At 42.6% G+C, this 27,932-nt stretch overlaps 1 protein-coding gene across 1 annotated transcript in view; it reads left to right on the top strand.

Annotated features, from left to right (window-relative positions):
* Positions 1–27,932, top strand: part of EXOC4 (exocyst complex component 4) — a 430,815-nt gene that overhangs the window by 71,646 nt on the left and 331,237 nt on the right. The window lies entirely within an intron of this gene.

Here is a 27,932-nt window from a genome sequence, read left to right on the forward strand (position 1 = left end):
ATTCCACCTCTGGCCTGTTCTTGAAAAATGCTCTTTGCCTCCTACGCTAACGCACTCTTTCACTGTAGGGCACAGGTCTATTTAGCTGTTGCTCTAAAGGCTTGTTTGACTGTGCGGTGATGCACACAGGTTTTTTTGCTTACACAAATAGGGCCAACTGTGTGCATGGTGTGAATTTAGATACTTCTTGGACACAGTAAATGTAAGGTATGGACCTTTGACCATGTCCACTGTCTCCTTACCGTATTTGTATTTATAGTGAAGTTAGTATTTTTATTAAAGAAATCCTGATCAATATTCTCCATGATACAAATTTTTACCTTCCTTCAATATTGTTCTTGCAAAAATTAGATTGGGAATGTCCAGCCAGAAGTTAATGATGGGTTTTTCTAAACAAAAGAATGTCATAGAGCTGAAGCTGTCTGGCCACATTTAAAGGGAAGAATTAAACTTAAGGACATGAGGAGTGGCTTGGCATGGGATACCTCCAGCCATCGGACTGTCATCCATGAGGTCTAGAAAAACATAGAGCGTCGAGTTCTGCAGACTTTGCTCTGGGAGGAGAAAGCCTTGGGAGTAAGGGTCACCCAAGATTTTATCTTGAGTGAAGCAGAATGACAAGGCTGATAATTCCCCATTATCAGTGGGGGTTTGTGGTGGTTTCATTCCACCTGAGCGGTGAAATTGGGAGTGAGTTGTGCTGGCGATTCCAAACCAACATTGATAAGACTTGTGTAGGGAAGCATTCGTAGGTGCGCACGTACAGAGAGTGAGTGTGCTTTCTGTGTTGGGGAGAAAATATTTGATCAAGGTTTCTATAAAATATGTACCAGGAAAAATATAACAACCCACTTGTAAAGGTTTCGTTGTTACTGGCCTGACAACATGGGTGTTGGGGGGAGTCAGAAAAGCTTCCAAAAGAGCTTTTTCAATGCATAAAAGCAGCACTTTAAGATCCATAATCTCTTGCTGGTTTAGGGTAAGAGATAAACATTGACTGACTTGGAAAGGAGGAAATCTTCTTGTTCTTCGTTCAAAATCTCATGGGGTTTTGGTACGTTAGTTTCAAAAGAGTGGATTAGTTTTTTTTTACCTTACAGTATAAGAAAACCTTTTAGCCTACAACTAAATTATTTCTTTCCTATTTTTCCAAATAAGGATAATTTGTTGAGAGGTCTTACATTTGTGGCAGGGAGAGCAGAACAAAAATTGTTTGTTTAAATGTGCCTGCTGTTGGGGGAGGATGAAAATTTGGAGTAAGTGGGGTCATGGTGGGGTGCATCAGGGAAACGATGCAATTCCTGCAGATCATCATGAATAAAGTTTATTCATCGTGCTAGAACAATATCGCACGAGTCTGCATTTCACACGGATAGTCTTTTGCACATGTACATTGTGCATCTCTGCATGTGAAATATGTTACAGCAAGGTTATCTCTTTATAGTTCTGTACAAAAGTAATAACGTTGCGCTCACAGTGGGCTGGAAATTGTCCTTTGTGGGAAATGAGAGAGTTGTTTTCAGCAGCTTGTTTTTTGTAGCTGGATTTCTGAATGCTTCCTAATAACGGCACGGAGCACCGTGGTGTAGTATTAAATAGGTGGCACAGTGTTGTGCGGTGTCTCGCTGCTGAACATGCAGATATTATATATTTTTAGCCTTCTCTGAGAGTGGAAGAATAATACTGAACTTGTCCGGAGGAAGACAGAGTGACCTTTTAGAGCTGGGTACTAGAGTGCTAGAAAACAAACAAACAAATCAGTTTGTCAAAATATTAGAGCAGCCTTGTTCAGGAAAACACAGTTTGAAGTTATTTACTTGTACGGGAGCCAGCTTAGCCTGCAGTCGTATTGTCGTACCAACAGGAGAGGTGTGAAACTTGTTTAAATTTTAACTTGGCATTTTGTGCATGGAGCTAGTTTAGCTCTTCAGTGTAGGAGCGGGTGGAATATCCTTCTGAAGAGCGTAATTACTGTAGGACCAAGTACTCGGCTGGAGAGAGCTGAGCTGTGTTACAACGGCACTTAGTGATGTACGGGCATGAGAAGTTGCTTCAGGACAATGCAGTGAAGGAATTCTGAATTCTGATGTATGTGCTGCATCATCCCAAATTATGAAGGCTGTGTTGTGTGAAAGGTGTACGTACTTGGGTAAAAGGCAGAAGGTTTTGGGTGCAGAGTAGTCTTTCTGTGTCGTTTTGGTTTTTCAGTCTAGGCCAAATCTCCTTTGCCCAGATAAGGGGTTTTCTGTCCTGTTTTATTAGTGTCGGGGCACCGACAGCTGGCGGATGCTCTACAGCAGCTGCTCATACTCGGTGTGATGGTTCTTCCTCACTGTTATCTATAGCACAGAACTTTTAGGAGTTCATTCACCTTTTTTTAGCGTTGTCTTTTGATACCTTGATGAGAGAGAAGCATCTGTCCCTGCTGAGTAATACCAGTGTTCATTCAGCTTCTTCAGAACTGTCACCTTCCCAGTGATGGGATGATCACCCTGTCAGCTGTTTTGTCTCAGTGCAGTACCTCGCTGCTGGAGAAAATCCCAAAGACGTCTCCGTGTGTGCTCAGAATCCTGTTATCAGCTTGGGCTGGTGCTATTTGCCTCCAAGGAAGGCATCTGCACTCCTTTTGTAGTGGTAATATTTGTAGTTGACAGATCTCAATTTTTTTGAGTCGTCTATATCTATTTTCTTGCTTCTTTGGAAGAGAGGGAAAATCACATAGATGCTTTGGGACATATATCGTTTTTTTAGCAGGGTGTCTGGTGGTCTGTCTATTGAGAAGACACTGACAATTGTTACTTTCCTTTTTTGGGGTCTTCTGTCTAATGCTTTCGGGTGTTTTCCAAAAATTGTGTGATTTAGCAGCCTAAACATTGCTGAAACACCATAAGGAAACTGGGGCAAGAGGAACTGAAGCCTGCTCTCTGCCCACATGCTACTGTTCTGCTCCTGCAGAGCTATCAGAAACACTTGATTGAGAATGCCTCTCTCTTCGCTTGTGATGCTCCTCCGTCTGGAGGCTGTGTGACATTTCCTTCCTTATAAAGAGGAATGACACGCACACGTGGGGTTTGAGGGGGGAGATGGAGTGGTTCTGTGGTGTACAGCCAGGTCTGGTGGCCAGCAACGTGAGTGATCTCGCTGAAAAGCTGCACTTAAATTGTATTTGCTATGCCGTGCTTCTCCGGGGGTACTGCTGGAGCACTTGGAGATGTGTTTCACGGCTGCGCTGCTGCAAGCTCAGCCACTCTGTGCTTTTGTAAGTGAATTAATGGCAAAAAGTATTGGTCCTCTTAGGCACCTAGGTGAGCAGGGGAAAGACGTTGGAGTTTGGCACTCTTAGTACGCAATTTACCCCACTACATGCCTGTGGAAAAGGTGTAGAGGGTTCAGTCCATGAGCCAGCAATGTGGCTGAGAAGGCCAATGGTCTCCTGGGGTGCATTAAAGAGAGTGTGGCCAGCAGATCGATGGAGGTCATCCTCCCCCTCTGCTCTGCTCTGGTGGGGCCACAGCTGGAGTCCTGTATCCAGTTCTGGCCTCCCCGGTTCAAAAAGGACAGGGAACTGCTGGAGAGAGTCCAGCGGAGGGCTATGAAGATGATGAGGGGACTGGAGCATCTCTGTGCTGAGGAAAGGCTGAGAGCCCTGGGGCTGTTCAGCCTGGAGAAGAGCAGACTGAGAGGGGATCTCATCAATGCTCATCAATGGTTAAAGGGTGGGTGTCCAGAGGATGGGGCCAGACTCTTCTCAGTGGTGCCCAGCGACAGGACATGGGGCAATGGGCACAAACTGGAACACGGGATATTCCATCTCAACATGAGGAAAAACTTCCTTCCTTTGAGGCTGATGGAGTGGTGGAAGAGGCTGCCCAGAGAGGTGGTGGAGTCTCCTTCTCTGGACACATCCAAACCAAACCCTCCTGGACGCGTTCCTGTGCCACCTGTTCTGGGTGACCCTGCTCTGGCAGGGGGTTGGACTGGATGATCTCTGAAGGTCCTTTCCAACCCCCACCATTCTGTGTGATGCTGTGTAACTCCATGTCAGTCAGTGCAGATCTAAGCCAGCTGTACTGTGATCTCATTTCTTCCTCCTCGGCAGGCCAGGATGCTTTTCCTTGCTCTGTCAGCGTTGCTTGTTTTCCCAACAGTAATCTAATTTGAAGGAGTTGATTTGGCCAAGTGTTTTCTGCTGGCTGCGGTTTCTGCTTGCTCACGTCCTTGAACTGGGTCGGTGTTGGCACAGGAGCGAGCGAGAGGGAATGCACCACGAAGAAGGAAAGCAAAGGGTTTATCCTGGCAACTGCAGCGTTCATTGGCCTCTGCTCCTGTGTGGAGCAGCACCTCAAGGTACCCACTCCTGCAAAAACAAGGTGGTTTTTGCTCTTGCCCTGGGTGGCTCAGCACAGGTCTGACAGCCGTGCAAAATACTTAATAAAATTGCTTGAGATATTAAGAGCAGGAGCTTAGGAATGGTGTCGTCGTGAGCTCTGAACCTCTCCGCAGTTGTGATGCTGACTCTTCAGTTAAATCAGTGTGTTCTCAAATAGGTAACCAAATCTCTTTTTGCTGAACTTCTGCATGTAAAGGATGAATGGACTATTTGTGACACAGTTAATACTTGTAAAGTTAAATAAGTTTCTTGGATGAGAGGCGTTGGCGTTAATACGCCACAAGTACTGGTTGAAATGTCAGAGCAATATTCAAAATTGCCGTTGCCTTTGGGGAGTTCACCAGGTAATATTTTGAACCTAAAGTAGCATTATTTTTCAGAAAGTCTCTTCACAGAAATTTAATGGTTTCGTCGTTGTCCTCAAAATAATGTGCCTCACAGTCTTTCTAGTTCCTCTAAAATGGATTTAAGCGTGTGGAACTGATGCCCTTGGACTCCTGGCTGGTTTGGCGCATTAATGCTCGTCTCTCACTTAGCCGAGAGGACGATGGCCATGAAAGAGATTTGTCTGCAGCTTTTGGAAAAGGCAGTTGCAGTCAATCTTGGGTGCGTGAAGGAGGGAGGGAGAGAGAGCATCCTACTCTCCAGGATGCTGATATTTAAAAATGGAATTTAGAGAATTAGAGTAGGTCACTTGGTGCTTTTTTTCCCCTTCTTTCTTATTTGAAGTGAACTCGGAACATGCATTAAGAAATCCAGCATGGTGAGTGTTACATAGCTTTTTTTTTTTCTGCAAATACGTACTACTAAGAGCATGAAAACTTGCATGAAAGCTTATAGTCCAGGAAGAGCGTCATCTTTCTGAATCTAGGAAGGGATGAGACTATTTTGCAGGAAGGTATTTCTTTGCATACTGTTCTTGCCACAAAGGTGTGTACTGTCCTGCCTCTCCTCTCCATTAAAATGTTTTGTAGATTTTCTCCAACTTACCTAATGATTCAAGTCTTCTCCTTACATTTTGAAACAGCAAGTAATTTGTTACCCTTCTTGAGCTCTTAAGAAGATGCACGTGGAATTTGGGATGGTTGAAATCACCTTGATAAGGTGTGTGAGCAAATGCAAAGAGATTTCCTAGCTTTGGGATGTATTATGCAGGTAGAAGGGCAAAGAACAAGATAGCAAAGGCGTACTGTCCTTCTAGAAACAAAAGAATACGAAGTAGAAATGCACAAAATCGATCTGTTTTCTCTTTAACTGGATGATTCCATCTGAAATGAAGTGTGTTTAAAACTGAATTGCTTTGGTAACAGGCACCTGGAAGAGGTCCAGAGCTGAGCTGGCCATCAACATCGGATTATTGTCTTTCCAGGAATGGTCCTCGTTAACTGATCGGTGCTTTATTAGCACGGTGACACACACAAGTTCGTGTGGATACAACTGCGTTAACAGCTTTTGTTTCGAGAGTCATTTTTATCCCGGAGCTGTTGATCCAATGCATTTCATAAACACTAATGTTTACTCTAAAGTTCAAAGAGATAAAGCCCTGCATAAAAATGAATTGTTTGAACAGTGCACGGTCACTTGTGCAGTTTATTGCAGAGAGGTCACTGAGCTTACGGTTTGGGAGATTTTTAAAAAAGATTAGCTCATTTGATGAAACGTTTGCAGGTGTGCGAGCAAGGAATAAAACCTCATCCTCTTCTGTCCATGCTGTAGAGCATCAAGCTGCTCCGTACTTGAAGGGCTCTTCATTTCAGGTGGATGTTCCTTGTAATAGTCGAGTAGAGTTACAAAGTTGTAATTTTAAAGGTTTTTTGGAGTTTATGTCTAAATATTTAAGTAGCGAAGTTCACGTGTGTTAAAAGCATATACTTAAAGATTGTCTTCTGAAAGAGGAAAAAGGTGCACAAATACTTCTAAAGAGCCCTATCAGTAAATAATTTCACAAAGGTGTTTAGTGTGGTTGTGAAAGTGGGAGTCAGCTCTGGTAGGTGTTAGGCTGAGAGAAAGTCTGGGCTGAGGAAGAGGTTGGGAACAGAGAATGGGGGAATGCCGTGTTCCCTGCTTCAATATTTGGAAGGAAACCTGTGCCTTTTGAATCCTGGGCCATTGTGAAATGCTTTCTAATTTATACAACTTAGAATCACAGAATGCGTTGGGTTGGAAGGGACTTCTGAAGGTCATCTAGTCCAACCCCCCTGCAGCGAGCAGGGACATCTTCAGCTAGATCGGGTTGCTCAGAGCCTCATCCAGCCTGGCCTTGACTGACTCCAGGGATGGGGCCTCCACCACCTCTCTGGGCAACTTGTTCCAGTGTCTCACCACCCTCAGTGTAAAGAACTTCTTCCTAATGTCCAATCTAACCCTGCCCTGCTCTAGTTTAAAGCCATTGCCCCTCGTCCTATCGCTACATGCCCTTGCAAACAGCCCTCCCCAGCTTTTCTGTAGGCCCCCTTCAGGTACTGGAAGGGCCGCTCTAAGGTCTCCCCGGAGCCTTCTCTTCTCCAGGCTGAACACCCCCAACTCTCTCAGCCTGTCTTGATAGCACAGAATTTTTTACAGCCTTTGTCCCAGCAATGACACTTGGAAGCCTTTTCTTTCGCAAAGCTGCAAGTTGGCTGAGAAGGGCTGGAAGGTTGGGAAGTGTCCGTCACACCTGATGCGAAGGCTGCGTTTCAAACTGCCAACAGGAATATGGGTATTCTAAATAAGGCCTGCAAAATTTCCAGCCTGTAAATCCCTTGTTAGCTTTCATCTTCTTTGAATTGTTAATTAACGATGTAGAAGCAATGGAAACTTGGCTGCGGATATATGCACTATCTTTTCATTTTAACCATTTCCCTAGATTCTTGAAGAGTTTTGTTTGGTATGATGTGCTTTTTTTTTTTCCTGGTTGCTATCAATGTCTGCTGCACTTTATTCCTGCTGTCAGCTAGAATTAGGAGAGACTACAAGTAGTTCATCAGCATTTGTAGACGTGTTTTATAGGCCTATAAAACTGCGTCCCTTTTGATGTGCTGAGCTTATTCACAGATAGCCCCTGTGTGGCTGGCTTTAAAGGCAGCGAGTCGTACTCTTCCTAGCTTCATAAAAATCCCGTGAACGGGAAAAGGCCAAACGCTCATCACGTCCTCACTGCAAGACGTCTAATCTGACAGCGGTGCAGGAGGGATTCATGCAGGCAAATTCCTGCTAATGTTAGAGAGTAGCTGATATCCGGGGGAAATGTTTGGAAACTGTTTTGCTTAAAAGCCTTTCCGCTCCTGTGCTGTGTACTTGTAGTGTTTACTATGCATGACATTTACAAAACTGTAAGGTAGAATCTCTTTTTTTTTTTTTTTCCCCTGAAGTTTACCAGCTCTTGCTGTTTCTTTCCTGATGTGAAATCTCAACTTTGTCTTTTTGGCGGGCCCACATGCTTTTTTTTCTTTTCAGTAATTATTTGTGACACAGGAAACTACAGAATCACATTAGCATAAATCCTTATTAAAATTTCTTTCTGTTATCTTATTTTCCGTCGTTTTAGCTCAGAATCACAGAAGGGTGGGGATTGAGAGGGACCTTTGGAGATCGTCTAGTCCAACCCCCTGCCAGAGCAGGGTCACCCAGAGCAGGTGGCACAGGAACGCGTCCAGGCGGGTTTGGAATGTCTCCAGAGACGGAGACTCCACCACCTCTCTGGGCAGCCTGTGCCAGGGCTCTGCCACCCTCACAGCAAAGAAGTTCCTCCTCATGTTGTGATGGAACTTCCAATGCTCAAGTTTGTGCCCGTTCCCTCTTGTCCTGTCTCTGGGCACCACTGACAAGAGCCTGGCCCCATCCTCCTGACACCTACCCTTTAGGTAGTGATGAGATCTGCTCTTCTCCAGGCTGAACAGCCCCAGGACTCTCAGCCTTTCCTCAGCACAGAGATGCTCCAGTCCCCTCTTCATAGCCCTCTGCTGGACCCTCTCCAGCAGTTCCCTGTCCTTCTTGAACTGGGGAGCCCAGAACTGGACACAGGACTCCAGCTGTGGCCCCACCAGGGCAGAGTAGAGGGGGAGGATGACCTTCCTTTGCACCTGTCGTGGTTTAGCCTCAGACGGCAACAAAGAACCACGTGCCGCTCGCTCGTGCCTTCCTAATACAGGAAGAATCGTAAGAAAAGGCAAGACTCTTGGGTTGAGACAAAGGCAGTTTAACAGAACAGCAAAGGGAACAGGCAAACAACAACAACAACACGGATAGGGGAATATACAAACGCGATTACGGAACCGCCGCTCACCGGCCGGACCCGGGCCGCCCCAGCCCGCTTTTAAGCAGCAACTTCCTGCCCCCTCCCCCGGCAACTCAGGGTGGGCGTGGCTCACATGGCATGGAATACCAGGAAAAGTTAACCCTATCCCCATGGGAACCAGGACAGCACCTCTCCCTCCATCTTTGTGCATTCTTTCCCTTTCTTCACCAACACCACACTCAGCCTTGCTCCAGGGCCAGAGCCAGAAGAGAAGGTGCAGATTTATGGAGATGTGTTTGTGAGGACCTGACACTGTAGGTGGGACAACAGCAGCTCCTTGTCACTTGTGAGGGCCACTCCCATGTCTGTGCACATATACTTGGAAGCTGGTGCTGCTGCAGCTCTGGACACGGGCACCACTTCGAAACGTGTTGTGCATCACTAGTAGTGTACATAAAACGTTTTAGGAGCATCTACTTCACAGCATGCTTCTAGTCATCAGAGTGACTTAGTCATCTGATCTCACCAGGGTGATGCCATTCTGTGTTTTACTCCTGGGGGAACTAATATTTGAGTACGTGAAACAAACTGAAAGCTTTGGGAAGTATTTCTGTTATTTCCGGGGTGCCTGGTTTGATGCTGTAGAGAGGAGGGAGTATATTGTGTGAGGGTTTTGTTACTTTTACTAAAAGTTTGAGATTTTTTTTTTTTCCTCTTGACATGGATGCTCTGCGCCACTGAGAATGAGGACATGAATATGCAAAGCACCCAATAAAAACTGGAGTTGACTGCTTTGCTGATGTTCTACAGGCTTCAATATTTTATTTTGTATGGGGTTTTTTTTATGCTTGCCCTGACCAGCTGCCTTTTGAAGTGTTGTTTTTTTTTTTTTTTATTTAGGAAGTCTGCAAATAGCTCTCAGTGATTTTGCGTAATCTGTCATTAGGATTATAAATGTGGAAGTGTTTCAATGGTCAGTGCGAACTCTGGTTATAGATAAAGAGGATTTGAGTCTGAAGCGGTTGGACTGTGATGCTTGAGGGAACGTAGATGTCTGGCAGGGCATGGTGAGGAAGTATTTAAGATTAGAATCAGTCTTAACATTTTTTCTTAATTATTTAGTTTGCCTTTATTCTTTGGCTTAAGCGATTTCTGCTCTACAAGGCTTTCACCAAGTTTTAGCCAAGGAACTCAGCTGCGAGAGAACAGGCTCGGTTTTCATACCTATTGTGCCAATGTGTACGTACAGACCCCCAGCAAGTGGCTGACGGTTCACGGGTGATCTCGGGGCTGGGAGAGGCTGAAGAGCTCGAAGCCTTCGTGCTTTGCAGAAAATGACAAACTCCCAACATCGATCGAGAGCAGCCAACCTCCCTCCGCCCCCAAATCCTGTTACGCTCCGCGGTGTTCTGGTAATGGCATTGTAAGTCAGACATCTAAACGGGAATTTAAAAAAAATCCCGATTGACTTGTCGGAAATAAACTTGGGAGAAGCTGCTTTTTCTCTGTTCTGGTGGCTGAAATGGAAAATCTGAATTGCACTTCATCCCTCTGTTCTGTCTTGCTTCTGTGTAGGAAAGGCCGATGTCGTGTGCTTCAAAAGAGCCAATATGACATAGGCCTTGAATGGGCTGACTTTTATTTCTCTGTTATAAATGTTCTGATTTCCTTTTTTGTTAAACGAACAAAAAAGACTATTTAAAAAAACCTGAGCTAAAATCAAAATTTAATTTTGCTTCATGTAGTTAACAACCTAGTTTTATTTTTTGTTGGTTTTATGTGCTTTTTAGACTCTCTGGAGAAGGTTTACTGGTCGGTAACTGCTTTTAGCTCTTGATACGTAAAGGTATGACAGGCCTGCTGACTGGACTCTCTCGTCATTTGCGACACCAAAAATCCAGTTTTAAATGTGAAGAATCCGCTTCTCTGCCTTAAGTGGGATACTGATTTGCATGATCATTTAGTGGGTATTTCTCTAATCACTCAGCACGTGTATCTACGGCTTTTGAATGGCCAAGAAGCAGCAGTAGGTAATGGAACTTCATGTGGGGATTTACGTAACTTCTAAATAAATAAAAAGTGCTTCTGCAAACCCCTTTTCCCTGTCAGGCTGCACTCTGTGGAAGTCCCAACCCATGTGCCTTCACCAACCACAGCGACCAAAATAGGATTGAGAGAGATCAGGAGAAAATGAGCTTGATGATAACAGAAAGAGCCCAAATCCTGACCTTGTGGAAGCAGGAAAAGGGAATTGATTTAGTTAGTGCTACTTCATTTCAAGGTACACGATTATTTCAATTTTCAGTTTGCCCCATGCTGGGCAGTCTGGTACACTGGAGCAAATGTGGAATGGGAGAAGTAAGTCTCATGGTTTTCTAAGTGGCTCTACAGGTTTGGTAGGCCAAGGACACCAGTGAGTTTCCTAATTTAAGAGAGTAAAATTCCAGTATTGAAATATGCATTCCCCCTGTTAAAGATTTAACTTTGAAGATATTCTTCAAAGGCTGACCACTTGGAACCATTAAAAAGCAACCTGAGAATTTTCTGTAACCTGAAAAAGTGATAAAAATAATATTGATGGCACTTTATTTTTCTGGCCCTTCTGTCTTCTGCCCTGGCTAAATACCTTGCATCTTTAAGGAGGAGCGACTTGAAAGCGTTTTGTTTTTGCTAGATCTGTGTTTCTTACTTACTTGTGGTCTTTCCCTTCCCTCCTTTCTCAGAGTTCCTTGTCTTGATGTACAAGCTTCAGAGAGATGGTAGGTCATACGAAACATCGGTTTCATACGCAGGTTTGTTCTGCTCCAGTCATCCAGCTTGAGCTTCCAGGCTTGACAAGAAGAAGGCTTCTCACTTCCACGTTGCAAAATTAGCTTGCCATGTTTACAGTTGATGAGTTCAATGATCGATGTTGAAGTTTCCTATTTCATGCAACAAATACAAATGTTGGTAGCCCGCCGTAGGGCTGCTGGTAGGTGGTGGTTTGTAGACAAGTCCTTTATTGTTCTCTTCCCTGTTCTTTGAACCTGGATCTTCAGCACAGCCCTAATGTAGTTTCCAATGTTGCAGTGTTGAAGATCCACCTGAAAAACAGGAAAGATGCATATCTATCAAAATACAGAATATATATGCAAAAGGAACAGCTTTATTTATTCTAGAATCAATGTGTTAATTGTTGCTTTTAAGAAAACGACTGGAAAAGGAGTAACTGTGTCCATACTAGGAACCATGGAAACCCATCTTCACCTGAGAAAAGGGGGAGATGAGGGAATTAGTTAATTAAATGTGGCCTGTATACAGTGGTTCTGCTCTTAGTATGTAATTAAATGCCTTGTAAAGCTCTTTGGGGTCTTCGTTTACTGGAAAAAGCCTAAGAAATGTGTGATTGTTGGTGTACTCTCAGTGAAGCTGTGAGCTGGAAACTGATTAAAATAATAATAAAATGTGTTGCATTGTTAATTCATTCTTTCTTTCCAATAATAAATGCTGGACTCCCTCTGCTTTGCATTTATAGCACAGGCTTGAAAAAACATCAAAGAGTAGCACTAGGAGAAGAGAATGAAAAATACATGTGTGCTTAGCTTAGATGCTGTGGGTTTGAGTGATGTGGTTCTGGTGCTTTTATTTACTGTTTGTAATACTCCAGTGTGACGTAACATCACTGACCAGTTTTTACCATGGCTCCTGTGAGTGAAAGGTTGTTTCCCAAAGCTTTTTTGGTGGAAAACTTGGTGGTGGTGCTTATTATTCACAGTGTGGTATGGGTGGAGGGGCCCCGTACAGTGCCATAAAAATAACTCTGAAACTGTGCTCTGCTCAGTACTTGTTTTTATGTAGTTTTTATTGAGCTGCCCTGTGAATTTCTGTGATGGATGGGGTTTTCTGAAAGAGCCAAAGGCGTTTAGGATCTAACTCCCTTGGCAATCCAGTGGGACTTGGGCAACTAATTACTTTAGATTCTTTTGAAAATCCCAGATCTAATTTTGCGTTATAATAACATGATTTTCGAGGTGGGGTAAACCTCCAAGAAAAATAACACTTTGTGGAGCTTTATTCTAGCTTTTTTTTTTTTTTTTGTAATAGACAGGGGAACTGTTTGCCTGGCTTTTGCTGATGGCAGAGTCTCTTGTGTTGAACCTCCTTGGAAAAGGTTTGGAGCAGGAGGTCAGGCGGAAGGCTGGAGGACGAAGGGCTCATTGATGTCTTTTCCAAGGGCTGACCTATGGCCTTGTGCAATACCCGAGAAGAAGGCGCGAACAGGACTCTTGTCTGCCACTTGGTAGATTCTTTCCAATCGCAGAAAGGTTAATCGTGTCATTAATTTTCTCTCCTAGGCTTAAGCGGTTGGAAGTTGCTGCATATGACAGGGAGAATAATCCAAATCAGTTACACTTCCCAGCGGGTCGGTAAATAGATAAATCAGAGTGGTCCCTTAAGCATAATATCAAAAATCTTTCCCTTTTCACTCACAAAGGACAATGAAATAAACCAGTAGATTTACACACAATTAGCTAGGACACAATAAAAGGATGATCTGACTTTATTACAGCGATTTGGTGCTATGTTCCCTTGCTGTTCCGTCGGTGTGTCACGTTTCTGGTGCCCTGTTGGAAAAACCGCATTTCCCAGCCACGTTACCTGCCAAAGTGATAAACCATCGTGCCTTTGAATTGTTCTCCTGCGCTAACCTCTCTTGATAATTTGCCTTAATTCGTGATGGTGTCTTTCCTTTAGAGCCCGTCTTGGTCCTAATGTGGAAAAATTAAGATATTACCAAAGATCTGCCGAGGCGATGACTGCGGTGGAGAGTGGTGTGAGAACTGTCATGATCTCTCTGTAACGTTGCTGCTAAGACCTCCCTGTTAGTACGGGCAGATCCTTGTGTTGCACAAGAGATTGAGCTAGTGACGTCCTTCAGTGTGTCTGCGGTGGGGTATCGGACACACAGTTCAACTCTTGCAAATTCCATCCACGGAAAGCTGCAGTGCATGTGTTTGTATCGGTACGTTCTTCTTAAAACTGTGTTGCTCGCGGCTCTTCAGTGTTGTGTTAGACAAGCAGATGAAAAGAAAAACAAATGAATCTACAAATTAGCCATATTTTCACATTTTGCTTTTGTAAGGGACACTTTTGTTTCCAGCAGGACAGATGGAATTTTAAGTTTAAAACCATATTTTTGAGGCATTCATCTCAACACGTCGACTTTTCAATGTCCTGGATGCCTTGCACTTCTTCAGTGCTTAACGTCCACTCCTCGGGCAATTAGAAGGTGGGTTTGTAAGTATGTTTCGGATAAGCTGCGCTTTTGCCTTCAGGCTTAGAGAAATACTGAGCCAAATAAGGATTACAGGGGACGGGATGCTTGTATCAACAGTTAAATTGTGAAAATAATTTTCAGAGCGTGGTTAGGTTTTGATCTTTTGATTCTGCTTTTGGCCTGGGGATAGTCTGAGGCCCTTGAAAACATCCTGTTGTGTTTGAGCATCCTTCTGATTCAGTTTTGTAGTGGAAAGTAGTAGTGAAGGAGAGAGAATTCAGTCACTAACTTCATACGTGGTGTGGTTCAGGACAGGACTGTCATACCGACGACTAGTTAGTGCTTTGCTTAAAGTAGAACTCTAGTTCTCTTTATGCTTATACTAATTAATTTGTGATTTTCAAATCTTAGTATCGCAGAGTTATTTGGAAGGATGAATAAAGCCTCTGCATCTCTGGGCAACAGGTATTTTAATGCATCTGACTACATGTAGATGAGAAGATGTGATTAGTAGAAGTGTGTATGGCAATTTAGAAATCAGTTTTTCCTTAAAAGCAACCTGTGAGATTCCTTTACACACTCTGAGGTTGTGGGATGTATAAAGCAGGTTAGAATTTGGTCCTTGTATTACCAAATCCTGCTTTCCTTTCTTAGCAATGATTCTTTCAGCATAATGTTCTTTGGTTTAATATTCTTCAGAGAGTCTGAGTTTGAGAAATGTTCTTTGTTACTTATGGTTCGTATCTACTGTTATGCTGTATTCCTTTTACTTATATATACTGCGTTTTCTGAAAACTAGCTAGATGTTAGTCTGAATTTTTGCACTGACAGGCTTAAATGTATTCTGTAGTCAAACACCAGCAGAAGGAAAATGATATCCCGGTTCTTACAGTCCACCCAAACACGTATTGACATTCTCTGCAAAGTCATTTGAATGAAAATCCAAACATCAAATACCCAAGTGAAGGGATTCTGCAGGTGCAGATGGGAATGAGATTATGAGACTTATCTCCAAGGTCACAAAAATGCGTTCTGCCTTTTGAGAAGTTGTTATTGTCATGTCGAGTGGATCGTTCATTGTGTGCTGCAACTGGTGCTACACGATCCCGACAGCTTGGCCTCCCGCAATTAGCCAGAAGTGCTGGCCTTGTGTTTTCTGTTAGCGCCTTTTTTAAGGCCAGGGGTTCAGGTTGAAGGTTTTGTTAAACATTCTTCTCTTTTGCGTTTGGTTTTGCTGTTAGCTATATAATTAACAATTTCCTTAAAGATTGAGTTAAAGGTTCGCATATTAATTGGTGGTACAGAAACACAGTCCCCTGCACGAGTTGTCACAGTTCTTCCTGGTCTGGGTAAGGTGATTGCGTGATCTATTAAGGACGTGTTCTTTTGGATGCGTAATATTGTGCTGTATTAATGAGCCTGCCAGTTTTTGGAGTCATTCTGAAGGGTTGTGTAGAAGGAATGTGAATCCCTTTAACACCTTCAGAATTGTAACTTGGTGTCTGGTAAAGGGGTAAGTTCTGGAAAACAAGAGTAAGCGCAGTGGGCAAATACATTCGGGGTAAATCATAGAGTCATATAATTGCCTAGATTGGAAGGGACCTTTCAGATCATCGAGTCCAACCATCAACCCAACTCTGACAAAAACCATCACTAAACCATATCTCTAAGCACCACGTCTACCCGTCTTTTAAATTCCTCCAGGGATGGTGTCTCCACCACTTCCCTGGGCAGCCTGTTCCAAGGCTTAATAACCCTTTCAGTGTAAAAAGTTTTCCTAATATTCATCCTAAACCTCCCCTGGCGCAACTTGAGGCCGTTTCCTCTTGTCCTGTGGCCCGTTCCTTGGGAGAAGAGACTGATCCCCACCTCTTCTTCTTTTTTTTTTTTTGTTTTTTCTTTTTCTTCTGGGGAACAGAGATTAGTATGTGGCTTTTGTAGCCTAAACTGAAGACAAAACAGTACCTTTAATGAGGAAAAACTAGACAAGCTCAGATTTAAGAGTCTAGAAGTAAAGATCCCTCAAATGGCCCCTGTGATGCCAGCTGCTTTGCAGGACAGATGGTCCAGAGCCAGCTTGAGATGAGCAGTTTCAGGTATTGTCAGTCTGTTGACTCAACATAGTCCCGATTTATCAATACCCAAATAATTCCTGTATCCGCACACCCGTCTGCTCCACAGAGGTAATGTAGAGTTTGGGAGAGACTGCTGAAGTTATGTGCAACCATGTGCGTGTTTGGCAAGGGAAGAACAAGGCAGTGGGTGGTATTTCAGTGGGGTTTTTTGTGCTTTTACTCTTAGAATAATCTCTCTAGTGCTGAAAGGCTTAATTATATATACATATATATATATATGGTACAGTTTGCAGCTCTTGCAGCTCGATGCAGAGGTAATTTGATAGTAGTACAATCGTAATCCCAATTCTGCGAAACCCTCCCTAGTAGAATGGGAGTGGGGAAGCAAACTTTTTCAAAAATTGATGTAAAATTGTAAAATTCTTGCTATGTTGTGGACAAAAGATCTTTTGAAGAGCTCTTCCACTTTCCGATTCCTTTTTGTGTGGAACGGGGCTTTTTCACACCCTCAGCTTTCCTGTCATCATGCGTCTACGCATTCCACCTCCTGAAAATGTCTTTATTTTGTCACTGTAGTCCCAGCTAATGTATCAGAAAGGTAAACCTTCTTGAAGGTCTGTAGAGTACTTAAAATACCTTTATGAGCACAGAATCGAAACTTCTGGAGCTGAGCTTATTGTATGCCATTATCTGCTTGAAAAGGCTCCATGTGGTATTGAAGGAGCTGCAGTAGCTCAGTGAAAATGCTGATGTTGCAGGGATTTTTGCTCCTTTTGAGCTTCAGAGGGCCAAATTTGGGGGATCTGGGGGTGTTGTGTTTGTGTGGCACTAGGGAAGAAAGAAAAAAGCAACGGCTAGTCCATCCAAGGGGAAAGATTGAACACTCTGGGTGAACATGAACTTATTTTAGATGCACCGGGCTGTAATTGAGTTTGTAGTTGTCCTTTTTTGCCTTACTGGAGTCTGATGGTGTGTTTAAATAATATCAGTCCCAGCGCCTCAGTAAGATCCTGATGATGCTGGCATTTATGCACCTGCTTAATTTGGTTTTGCAAGTAAGGCCAGCAAGTCTGCCTGTGAGACTTCACTTAAATTATGTGCTGGCTTAGCAGAATAAAGCTGACTTGGTGCACTTAATGAATCTGAAATGATTTCCACAAAGTATTTGCTGAACCTCAGCTTATTTTTGCAATCTTGAAAATGGCTCATTAATTGATGGGAGACTGACCATCCCTTTGGACAAAAGAAGTTAGGTCCAAATTACAGGTTCTCTGAAACAGAGCTGACTTTCTCATTTTGATCATCACTAGAGCAACCCCACGTTTGTTTTAATGGAACCTTTGGGTTTAAGACACTTTTTTTTTTTTTTTCTCATCTGCTTCATTCTGTCTCTGAAATTTCACAGATTCACAGAATAGTTTAGCTTGGCAAGGACCTCTGGAGGTTATCAGGTCCAACCTCCCTGATCAAGGAGGGCCATCCAGAGAGGGTTGCCCAGGATTGTGTCCAGCCAGATTTTGAGTGTCTCCAATGTTGGAGACTCCACAACCTCCTGTGCCAGTGCTCAGTCATCCTCACAGCAAAAACACAGCTCTTGATGTTCAGAGGGAACCTCCTGTGTTTCAGTTTGTCCCCATTGCCTCTGGTCTTGTCACTGGGCACCACTGAGCAGAGCCTGACTGTCTTCTTTGCACCCTCCTTTCAGGTATTTAAACACATTAAGATCCCCCTTGAGCCTTCCCTTCTCCAGGCTGAGCAGTCCCAGCTCTCTCAGCCTTTCTTCATGCATGAGGTCCTCCAGTCCCTTCACCAGCTTCCCGGCCCTTCGCTGGACTCTCTCCAGTATGTCCACGTCTGTCTTGTACTGGGGAGCCCAACACTGGACACATCACTCCAGGTGTGGCCTCCCCACCCACCCACAGTTTCTCTTCTCCACCCAAGCTTCTGCTTGCTTCTCCCTCAGCATCTGAACCTGCCTATCCTTGGATTATGATCATCTTTGTTAGGTTCATCTCTTCAGGCTTTTAGTGAGTTTACTGTCCGTTCCATGCGGTACGTTGTGTATTACTGTAAGCTCAATCGCTATGAATATTCATGCATGTTGTACAGTGAAAAGCAACTTGCTGTTGTTGCTTTCTTGCGCGGAATAAGAATATCCTGTATTTAAATCTTAAGGGTAAAGCTTGTAAATTGCCCGTTCTTCCAAGGCGTTAATTGGCATTTTCAGACTCCTCTTGTCTGAAGAGGGACTGAGTAAGGTGTTGGAGAACAGCGTGAGTCAGTCCTGACTCTGCATTTGGTTTTCCGTCCAACCTTGGACACGCTGCTCACGTGAAAGAAGGTGGATAATTTGCCGTATAATAACACATGCTAAACCGAAGGCTGTGAAAGGCAATGTAAAGGCTATTGTGGCTTAATGTTTAAATTCTCTGGTATGTTATTTATGTAGACCCTTTGTTTTCTTTTGGGGGTTTGTTCCTGTAATATCCTTTTAGATCTTTATTCTCATATGGTCTGGTTGATGAAACAAATGCCCATGTTATTTTTTGAGTGTCAGATGGATGCAGAGGCTGTTCAGGAGCTATTTGGTTGTTTAGCTCGCTTGGTTTCTTCACTCTCCAAACTCTGATCTTCCCTGAATTTACTGTCTGGCCCTTCCTCACTGCTGCATTATTGTCTGGAACACTTCCTATTGATTTTCTGTGTTGGTGATGATTTCTGTTTCTGAACACAGTTGTGAAGAATTGAACGTAATTTGGTCAGAGAAGGCTTTGTGCTTCCTAAGATCTAGAGGACCGTTTAAAAATCTCTTCCGTAACCTGATTTTAAGAGGTTTGATATTCTTGTTTGTTGAGTTGTCATTTTATTAAGGTCACTTTGTGCAGTCCTGTCTCTCTGGTAGGCTTTTGTTTTCAGCACAGCATGAAAAGCGGTTTTGTCTTTTGTTTAGAAAAAATAATCTTATGAATGAAACTTAATATTCCATTTTGAGATTCTTCTACGAACCACTCACTGAAAGCAGACCAGCAAAAGATTCAATTTGGTTACTGTCTGATCAGTAAAAACCTTCTTGTGACAGACTTTAAGGAAAAAGGAGCATTTTGAGGTGGAGAGGTATTTATTTGTGAATATTGACCTGCAAGTTCTGAGTTGCAGAGATTAAGCCATCTGCCATAATCTATCAGAATTTGAATGGGTTCTCGTTAAACGTTTCATTCCTAGGATAGAGCTAGTAGTTTAGAAATCACCTGTTACTACCCGGTATTTAGGCTGATGGATCAGCAGTCGGGAACAGGCTTCAAGGAGGCTGCTGGATTTTTTTGGGTGCCTGGGATTTGCGTGGCCGGGGATATCAGTGTTGTCAGCCAGGGCTTGATCTACAACGTGGTGAGTACTTTGGCCCTGATCCAGCAAGGCAATTAGACGGATGGCGTGATTGGGACCCTTCATGTGTTTTAAGACGTGCGTGTGCTTAAGTGCTTTGCTGGCTTATGGCCAGGCTGCCCAGCACCTCGCAGGATTAAGGCAATATTTTTGTAATAACCTATGGTAGAACCTTTTTCAGTGGGTCACTGAAGCCAATTTCTGTATCTTTATTGGGAAATAGCCCAGCCTGAATCTCCGAGGTTCGGAGTAGCTCAAGGGAGGTTTGGGTGTTTATTGCATATCTCCGTCGCTTCTGGACTATGAGGATAATGAATGAAGTTGTCATTTATATTCTGCTGTTTGTCAACTTGCAAATGGGGTGATCTGTGGATAACAGTTCATTATCTGTTTAACAAAATCTGTCATGTCAGGGATTAAAAATGTCATTCCTCAAAAAAAATGAGGGCTTGGGTATACGAATAGAGCCGGGCACCTGTGTCAGTGCCGCATTGTTTCCATATGCGAATGGATAACAACATTTTCTCCTACGCTTTCGGCCCTACCGATATTAGTATGCAGTGAAAATGGGGAATTGATTTTTAAGACGTGGGCATCTAATTGCTCCAAGAATTTGAGTGTTCTGTGTTTCTGTGTTACCCTCGTCAAAAGCTGGGCTGTCTGCACAGACACGTCGGGAAGTTCCCGCTGAAATTGAATTCCCAAGAAATCACAGTCCTACCTGAAACCTAAATAGACAAGAGAAAGACTAAGAAGAGAAGCACCCAAGCTGACGTACAGCAAGTACTGAAACTAAATGGAAGAACATAGTGGAAAAAGGAGAAAAGTTTGGGATTTTCTTGTTATGGGTGTTTTTTGTTTTTTTTTTCCTTAAATACAGTTTAATTCTCCAAACTGGTGGGCTCTCCCCCCAAAAAGGGAAGACTTTTTGAACCCAAAGGTTATTCAGCTTCTATGACATTCATGTTTAAGGCACTTCAGAAATACTCGGCTTAAAAAGCTGCCTCGGAGCATGGTACGGGTTGAGGCAATTAGATGGAAATGGAACATTTTGCAGAAAACTTGCTACAGAATGTAAGTAGCAATTAAAGAAGGCAGGAGATATCATCTTTCTAGTAAAATCTAAGACAAGACTACTCAGTGACCTAACAGATTAAGGGCACAGAGTAAAGGCTATTTTCTGCTTATTATTTTTTAGAGAGAGCAAGTGGATTTTTTTTTTTAAATAGGAAAAAAATGAATTATGGGCCCTTTCAGCAAGTATAACTTAAATATGTGATCTTAAAGATAGTGGGGCAGTGACAAGGAAAACACTGAGTTCTAACATTTTCTCTGTTTCTTTACAAGTGAAAATGTCTAAAAATACGTGATGGCTCTTCACCCAGAGGTAGATGAATGGGATACGATATGGATGCATCTAGTTGCCATGAGAATTCAAGAGGGACTGTTTTATTATCCATATGAAAATTGGGTGGTGGTAGATGTCAAATATTTGTCTTCAGTAGTAAAGTAAATATTTGCTATCTAACTGTCCCCATCAGTGAACAAATCACCTGCAAACAACAACATATTGCGAGAAGGAGGGTGCATGAAATTACATAAAAATTAAAGATGAAGCAAGCGGATGAAAAACAGACACCAAATAAAACTGAAAACCAAGTTAAATAAGAATTAGGTGGTTGGATTCCATTGTCATCGAGAAAACCAAATTACAGAGCGCGTTATGCAAAGGTGGTGAAATGACAAATGTCAGTGGAAATCTGTAAAGCTGTTTGCAGACTATGGCATGGAAGACAGACTTTTTGTAGGAGGTGGAGGAACATGCCTTTATTTAAAGAATTCCTCTGTCTAGTGAGATAAAAATTCAGAGTAGGGAGGACCACATATAGGGACAAAAATACTACGCTGTAAAAAATTGAAGGGTATTGGCAGGTTTTATTAGTCTGCGGATTGAGGAGTGGAAATGGAGTGTAACTTTTATTTTTTTTTTTAATTAAAAAAGATCAGAGAACAGCACTTGTTAACGAAATTGTGGTGGCTGCCATCCTCCGTTCCTGATGCTTAAGTTGGGTCAGTGGAAGAGTCGGAACCTGTTGATGGAGACTTTGTCTTTGGCTGGTTCTTGTAATGGCCAGTTCAAGAGCCCACAGGAGGAGGGAAGTCGCTTTTTAGGTTAAATCTTGGATTGCTCTCTGACATAATGTACTGTGGCTGGTTCAAAACGAGTAATTTGAGCTGCCTAATAGTAGAGTATAATTATATTAAGCATCCAGAGGAGCAGGCTGAGTATGAAATAATAAAATGGATAGAAAAGGAGGTAACGTAAAAGGCTAAATTGCGAAGTCCTAAACAGGCAAATGACGCAGAACTCCGACTTGGCTGCTGGTTTTCTGTTGTCCAGTCTTGGAATTATGTTCCTTTGAACAGCAAGAAAACCAGCAAACAGATAAACAGTACGGCTGCCAAGGTTGGAGGTGTGTTTATTTGGCGCAAATAACTTGAAATTTAGAAATCAAGCCCTAGGAAAGCTAATAAGCTGAAATATTTTTTTAAGCGTAGGCAGTAGGAGGGAAGCGACGACGACTGTTGTGGGTTTTAGGGATCAAATATATTTGATGTATCTTTAGGCCGTTAAAAGCAAGGCGCCTGCAGAAGACATCGCGGTTTTGTTGAATTGTACAAGATTATGTGTTTAAAAAAAGAAAACATTACAGGAAAGCTAAATGATTTCTCTGAAACTTGTCTTTAGTTTTGAGAGTGTAGACGAGGAAGCTACCCAGAAACTCTTCTCTTGTGATAATAAAGACGTACAGGCAGAGCTAGAGGCTTTAGAAGGAACTTTGAAATTAATTGAAGTTCAAAGGCAGTATGGCAGAAGACGTTTTTCGGAAGAAGTAGTATGAAGTCACTGAGATGCCAGGAAAGATAAGCAGCTTCTCCTTAAAGCCTCCAGCTGAGGATGGGAGGGTAGGCAGAAATGTTTTATTTTCATGTACAAAAGATTCTACGAATCATTTCTGCAGGGGAAAAATTAGCTCTTGTGGGTATTTGTTTTTGTCGTTGGGTTGTTGTGTTTTGTTTGTTTGTTTTTTTTTTTTTAATAGTTCACTCAATGCACTTGCAAAGGATAAAGAACTTTCCAACAAATCAAAGCAGGCAGCCGTTGAAATGCAGGATTTTTTGGTTTTTTTTTTTTGGTTTGTTTCTTTTTCATTGATTAGAAAACTGACCAGGAGACGTAAACTAACAATCAGTGAAAAAATTACCATAATGGAAAGAAGAAAAGTTAACTCTGTTTTTCTGATGACCCTCGTGGCGGTTATCAGACTTATTAGTGGTCTTCAAAAAGGTCTGTGCAGGAAGACAGCAAATTTTGACACCTGCTTCAAGATCTTTTGAGTTAATTGAGTCAAGAAAGGGGCTGATGAATCTGCAAGATGTTTAAATAAGTTAGCAAGTGTGTATTGAGGGGGAAAATAAAATTGTATTGAGCTTCCTTCATTCTAAATTAGCCGAAGACAGGAAAGTGGGTGTCATTTTTTAGAAAGCTGTGGCAGCCTACTCTTAATGTGCAAACTGGTCCAAACCAGGAAGATGCTAGGGTGTGTGAAGTTGGAGATGAAAGTAAATTTTTTATTGCCTTTACAGAAATGGAAGCTGCAAGCCTCATCTGTCGGTGTCTGCCCTGAATTGTCTGAGCTCAGCTTGAAGGATATTGCAGGACAAGAAGGGATTGGGAGAGGTTCAGGGCTGATCGCAGCACACTTACAAACTGCCACCTGCAGAGAGGTAGAAAAATTTGGGCTTGTTTTCCTTAGGAAGAGAATAAATAAGGAGGAACATGCTAAAATAATGGGTGGGATGGGAAAATAATTGGTGGCGGTTCCTGTTTCTTCCTGCTCCAAGAACATGAAACAAGGCTCTTCAGCACGGCTAAGGAGGCAGGTAATGGGTAAAAAGTGGTAGGTTTTTCCTGTGATTGCAGTTGAATGGAGGAACTGCTCCTTGAATCAAAACTCGCTCTGCCAAGGTCTGTCATCTTCATAATTTATTATCTCTTTAGGGGTTTAAAATTTACAACTAGAAGTGGACTGCAGAATGCTGGCACTTGGGTAGATCTTTGGGCATAAAATATGTTGCAACTGTCCGTGTTTCCCACAAGCTTGTTATGGGCAGACTTACATGGGAAGGAGATCAATGAAACTCCTTTTCTGCTCTATCTGACAAACATCAAATTTAAATAGAGAAATCAAATCCGTGTGTGTTAGATGCTTTTCTGTGGGTTCCGTTTTCTGCTTGCAGAGAAGTTCATCCAAGTCTGTACTAGCTGTTGTCCTACTCTCCCTCTTTCTGCAGCAGCATAAATGAGTTCAGGTCTCAGGAAATCAATACTTATTTGAAAAGTTGGGCAAATCTGAAGAAAATACTGTGAAATCCAGTGGTGGAAGACCATGAAACTTAACGACAAAACATTTTTAATGTTTGTTTTGCATACATCTTCTTTAATGCCGTGTGACAGGTCCAGACTGAGTAAAGACTGGTTGGTGTGTGGGGAGAATATTGTCCTCTCTTATAATCTTCATTCTGGAAGATCAATACTGAATTAATTGTTAGAGAAGTAAATCTAGACCGTGCAGAGAAAATAAAGACCAAATCTTAAAGAAAAAAAAAATCCTAAACACAGGAAGGATGCTGAGAACAGGAGAAGTAGAAGTTTAGATTTGGTGTAATTTTTAGCCTTGTTGCCCACGTGAGAGCTTTGCTTCTGTGTTGTCTGAGTTTTGTTCTCTAAAACCTTGGTAATTCTCATTTGACTGGCAGATTAAAATTTAGCTTTGGGCATTTCTACAGGTTTGGTGTAGAAACGCAACCTGGTTAGTGGCACTTCTGAGCGAAAGGCGGGAGGATAATAAATGTATAGAAACCTACGGAGGAGAGCAGTGGCGGGAGAATGACCTCACCCTGGGAGACGCTTCAGCCAGCGCTTGTGTTTTGTGATATATGCGAGATGAATCAACTGCGAGAACCGATGCCAGGGAAAACCAGGCTTCTCGTGTGCCATCTGCTAAGCAGCTGAAAGAGAAATGAATTGTGTATTGTCAGAGAAGCGTAAGAATCCGTTGCGCTCTCAACGAACGACACTGCGAGGAGCCTCCGATACAAATCCCGGGCAAAACGTGTAGCAATTATGGGATAACTTTTTTTTTCTGCAATTCAGTAGTTTAAAGGCGGATTATGTTTTATGACATGAAAAGATACAGTGCTTCCAAAAGTCACTGATTTTTTTTTTTTCTTTCCATATGTGCATGTGTTTCTTCTTCCCTCTCCCCACTTTGTTACGCACTGACTACAGGCTCCTGTTCTACAAGGTCTAACCAAGGATTGGGTTGCAGCAAGACGCTACTGGTCTTTCTCACTGGGTTTTGTCCAGTCTCCCCTTCCCTTTAAGAACTCTGCTGGATTTAAATGAGGGGGTTAGAGGACTTGTGGTATTTTATTTTATATTCATCACTTTATTTTATTTTTAATCTGTGGTTTGTGGCGTTTTTTTTTAATTTTTTCCACCCTAACCTGCTCTTGGTCATCATCATTATTCTCCCTTCTGCTCTGTGATAATCACAGCGTAAGCAACACCTTCACCCAAGGAGAATAAGATCTTTCAAAAATCTCGGGAGATTCTGGAAAACCGTAAAAAGGAAAAATCTTAGACACAGCCTCTTAAAAAAGGAGTCAGGGAAGCAGAGGAAGAACCCAGGGGCTTCTAAAGCAGTTGTTTTAACGCTGGCTTCTCAAGAAAAAAAAATAATGTAGAAACCCATAAAATGTCTAAGTAATATATAAAATCAGAGGAAGAATTACTGTTGCTGTATGTCAAGCATAAGCTGTCAACTGATTTAATTTCCTTCCAAGAGCTGGTGGCAGGGATTGTGGAGGAGGGAGGAGCAGTGGGTGGCCCATGTCCTGGCGACAGTAAACCTTCTACTAGTGTTTCATAGGCTTTTTCTCACAACGGACTTGGGGAACTATGATATAGATAAAACTGTAACGAGGTAGGGTAAACAACTGGCTGCAAAAGGAGAAGTTATGAAGGGTTTGCTATTAAGGGATTTATCTAATGGCTCTTCTGAGCGCTCTGTCTGGGGCTTGCTGCTATTCAATATTTTTGTTAATGTGTTGAATAATGCAGCAGAGAATCGTAAAATGTGCAAATACCATGCTGGAAGGCAGGGCATGGAAGCATGTTGGAGAATACAATTAGAATTTGGAAGATCTTAAGCTAAACTTAAAAGGAGAGGTGTGCATTTGGTGGTTTCTGTGTGTGGATGTGACGTGAAGAGTTGAGCGTGTCTCATCTTTGGCCAAGGAATTGTGTGGTACAGGGGATTACAAATAGGATGTGAATGTCACCCAAAAAAAAGTCATGTATTGCCCTGCTGAGTGCCAGAGGAGCATGGCCTGCAGGATGTCCCGAAATAATCCCCTTCTAGTCATTGTTGAAAAGTGTGTTCAGGTGTGGCCCTGTGTCCTCTTTGACTACGGTCTCAAGGAAGAAGCCAAAGAAGAGAGGGGCAATTCAAAGGAGATCAACCAGTGTGATCAGAGATTTAGGAAGAAACCGACTTGAGTTAAAAAGGAGCAATTCATTTACTTCTAGATAAGAAGACTAAGGGGTGGAGAGAGGCCTTCGCTTTCAAATGCATCAAGAGAGTAGAAAAGAGGAGGGGAATCGCGTGTTTTCCAGGAAGTGATCGGAGGGGAAGTGCTGAGCTTAAAGACTGGCAAGGGAGACGCGAACATTTCTCGTCTTTATGTCTAACCTAATGGCTAGTGTGTGTAAGCAGTGAATCATTTAGGGATGTTATATAGTTGTTGCGTAGCATCCTTAAAAACTTCCAAGCATCTGTCAGGCGTGACAACATAACTGGTTCTTTGGGGTGTGGGGATGGACTAGGTGATCTCTTGAGGTCTCTTCCAATTTTCTGTGATTCCAGGAAAATCACTGAGATTATAGTCCTGCCATCCACGATGATGGATGAAATGCTAGAGAGCCAATCCACCAGCTCGCCGGTTATCAAAGCTTTGAAACTTTGCCTGTTTGATTTAGTTCTAAATACTGCCTTGCAAGTTGGGATTTGGAAGAGCAAGACATTGCAATTAAATGTAGAATTAACGAAAGGGGGAGGGTACGCGTTGCATTTAACTTCACACTTCTGATTTAAGTGCCAGAATTAACATCATCAGCTCCCTGTGTGGTCTCCTTATTTGTAAGAATTCGAGTGACATTAAAATTGGATTAGTAATGAGCTTTTGGTTGAAGGACCAATATTAAAATCAAGGGAATCTGAAGGAGGAGGGAGGGGGAGCGGTGGGTTCCTTGTGAAGGCTTCGGTGGCGGTTGGTGAAGTGCGGCTGTGTTTACGTGGATGTGCACGTATCTTCCTCCTCTTAAAAGCTTTCTCCTCATTTCAGCCGTGTACCAGAGTCTTACTTGCCTTGATTTATAAATTATTTACACTTGGACTGTGATGCATTTGAACTTTTTGAAAATAAAGGTATATATTAGTCCTCCATTTATGACTGATAGGATCGGGAGGAAAAGCAGCAGACTAATGGAAGGGAATAAGGAAGCACTTGGGAGCTGCTGGCTCGTACTTGACAGTGATTTGTGTGTCTGTAGGTTTTAAAGTGCACAGTGTATTTTCAAATGTGCCTGTTGCATTTTCTTTGTTTGGCTGAAACCTACTCTCACCTCCCATCTTACCTGGGGAGGGAATGTATTTGTAGGGGCCTGGATTTATTTTTTGCCCTCCTTTGGAGCCCCGTTAAGATGCATCTGTTCTCAATGCCATTTTCATTTGCATCTCAGTGATATGAAGAGAGAGAGACTTATAATAGTAATATTAAGAGACTCCAGCAAAGATCAGACCCCTGGTGTACTTACGCTGAACAGATACTCAGCAGAAGTCCTCAGTTAAATGTTGCTTGAGACAAAGATTGTGACTTGAGAAAGAGAGAAAACAAAGGTGCTGCAAAGCGGTACCTGAACTGAAAACATTCCCTGCATCTCTTTGATTCCTGGCCCAGTAGCTTTGGTCCATCCTGTGTGGTCTCTCCTAAGCCTCCCTTTTTTTTTTTTATCAGTTGTAAATAAAAGTGACAAAATCTCCCTGCCATGTTACCCAGCTGAGTAACGTAACTTCTTCCACCCTCCTCCTCTCCTGTCTGTCAGCCTCTGTGGACTGCTGCTTTGGCTGTTTTTAACTTTTCTTTTTTGCATTTGAAAAAATTCCGATCACTAGAAGCTGTGCGTGCTAAAATGGGAGGGAGGACTCTTTTAAGTCCCAGCTTTTTTTATCCATCGAAGATAGATTGGTGTCACACATCAATAAATAGGTAACTCTCATCACTGCCAACATCATTAGATTGCAGAAGACAGTAAATTTACAGACTCCCTGGTGAGTCACAAATGTCTTTAAAAAAACCCTCACAAGTAATTATCTGAAATGGAGACAAGTTAATGCAGGTTTTGTCTGTTCCTTTCTTCTGACTCTTGTTCATGGTTAGAAACCTTGCAGTACTTTTTTCCAATTTTTTTTTTAAGTTATGTGT

The sequence above is a fragment of the Rissa tridactyla genome, chromosome 1 (assembly GCF_028500815.1).
Source record: "Rissa tridactyla isolate bRisTri1 chromosome 1, bRisTri1.patW.cur.20221130, whole genome shotgun sequence".
NCBI lineage: Eukaryota > Metazoa > Chordata > Aves > Charadriiformes > Laridae > Rissa > Rissa tridactyla.